At 38.6% G+C, this 2,424-nt stretch overlaps 1 pseudogene; it reads right to left on the minus strand.

Annotated features, from left to right (window-relative positions):
• Positions 1 to 1,053: 1,053 nt before the first annotated feature.
• On the minus strand, positions 1,054 to 2,057 carry LOC139183977 (olfactory receptor 7E24-like; annotated as a pseudogene).
• Positions 2,058 to 2,424: the final 367 nt, after the last annotated feature.

Below are 2,424 nucleotides of genomic sequence, written 5' to 3' on the forward strand. Positions count from 1 at the left end.
TCCTGGTTTTAAGTAAAAATAAAAGACAATTGTCACTTTCATCAAAGAATTTTATTGAACAACATATTAGTTTTGTTCTACTAATTTCTGCCATAATCCAGGCAACTTCATAATTCATAGTTGGATAATTATGCATTTTCTGGATGCTTTTCATGGAGTACTATTTTCAGTTGGTCTAATTGGGAGCATTACTTGTTGGAATTAATCATTTGATTTTCTAGGAGGAGCTTATATTAATAACAGAGGACTCCTTTCCATTCCACCATATACATCACCTTCTTTGGGTGAACACCAGCCTTTGGTGTGGTTGGTGGTGATTCATTTCACTTGCACCATGATCTCTTCCATTCCACATTACTGTACAGTATCCACTGTACATCACCTGTCACAATTTGTTTTAAAAACAGAACATTTTCCTTACATTTAAGTAGAGAATCACAAGCAGAAATACAGTCAAGAAGGCTTTTTCACTTATGTGAAATCCAGATATTAAAGCAATAAACATAATCAAGCTGGTGCAAATTATTTTCTCACCTCGTATCTTGATTTGATCTCTATCAACTTCAACTTGTCTACCCAACCATGGAGCATCATCCAGTGAGAAATCTCCAGTACAGAACTTCACAAACCACTGTGGACATGTTCAATCAGTCACAGCACCTTCTATATAAATCCTTTCTCATCTCTCAGTTGAGATTTTACCTATCTTGAAATAATAAAGCACCATATGTCAAAAAATAAAAATTAAAAAAAGTGGCAAAAAAAGGGAATGATTCACCTTTCAAGGATGCTTGCACCACCAAAGAAAATTATTGAATCTCCGTAGATATAATGAGATTCAGTCAAGGAGTGATTATGATACACAAAGGATCCTCAATGTCCCTACTGTCATGTTAAACCATGAAAGAGAAGCAATATTCAGGTGTCAATCAAAGAAAGGCAAGGGGGTCATAAGACTTACAAAACTGATAACATGAGAGAGGTAGAATTTTTATATCTCCAGGTTTAGTTTTGCTACATTTTCAAGACTACACTCAAATGGGTGGCCAGAACCTAAGAGGAGATTGTTCTGCTAAGGAATCTCCACAAGGCCCTTTTGATGCCCCAGTTTCTCAGACTGTAGACGAAGGGGTTCAGCATGGGGGTGACCACAGTGTACATCACCGAGGCTGCAGCATTCTTCCTGGGAGATTGTGAAAGAGCTGAGCTGAGGTACTCACCCAGGGCTGTTCCATAAAATAAGCAAACAACTGCCAGGTGAGAACCACAGGTAGAGAAGGCTTTATACCTCCCACCTGATGAGGGGACCCTCAGAATGGAGACAAGAATTTTATAGTAAGAGAAAAAGATCCCTGAGGTAGGGATAAAACCAGACATGGCACCAATAATATACCTGACTATACTATTTTTGAGTGTGTCAGAACAGGCAAGGTTGAGGAGTTGGGAAGGGTCACAGAAGAAACTAGAAATTTCTACATTCTTGAAGCAGGAAAGTTGTAGCACAATCATATTGTGCACCTGGGAGTCCAAAAGGCTAACACAAAAGGACACCAAGACTAAGGAGCAACAGAGGCGTGGGTTCATGATGACCGTGTAGTGCAGTGGGTGACAGATGGCCACAAACCTGTCATAGGCCATCACGGTAAGAAGAGTACAATCCATATACCCAAAAAGGATAAGAGTAGACATCTGTGTCAGGCAGCCCGCATAGGAGATGACTCTGCTGTGACTTTGGATGTTCACAATCATCTTAGGGATGGTGGTGGAGATGAAACTGATGTCAGCCAAGGACAGATTGGAGAGGAAAAAGTACATGGGGGTATGGAGGCGGGGGTCAGAGGTGATGGCTAATATGATGAGCAGGTTCCCCAGCATGGTGACCAGGTACATGGACAGGAACAGGACACAGAGCAAAGGCTCCAGTTCTGGATCATCTGAGAGGCCCAGGAGGAAGAATTCTGAGACACTGGTTAGATTTCCAGTTCTATGTAGGTTGGATATCTTTGGAAAAAGAAAAGAGGACTTGGAAAATAGGAAATACATAAATGGTCAGTCATGCAGCACTGTGTCCATATTTTGGATTCAACTAACTTATTTCTAAGATTATATATCCCTGTTCCTTCAACAATATTTCTCACTGTGACAAATTACATTTGCTTAGAATTTTTCCTTCTTGATTTCTGTGTTATACATGTCTATCTATAAACTCTTAGATTATAAAACTTCACAGAAAAGTGAAAGGGAACTAGAACATCCATGATCTCAGTTAAATACAGCCTACTTATTTAGAAATAATACAGAAAGAGAAATTCCCTTCCCCTTTACGAAAAATTATACTTCAAAGAAATGAAATATTTGTATAAATCTTATTTCATTTAAATTCAATTCTAGATATTTCCTTTATTTGGAATATTTTTTAAATCT

This window comes from Bos indicus, chromosome 7, assembly GCF_029378745.1.
Source record: "Bos indicus isolate NIAB-ARS_2022 breed Sahiwal x Tharparkar chromosome 7, NIAB-ARS_B.indTharparkar_mat_pri_1.0, whole genome shotgun sequence".
Taxonomy (NCBI): domain Eukaryota; kingdom Metazoa; phylum Chordata; class Mammalia; order Artiodactyla; family Bovidae; genus Bos; species Bos indicus.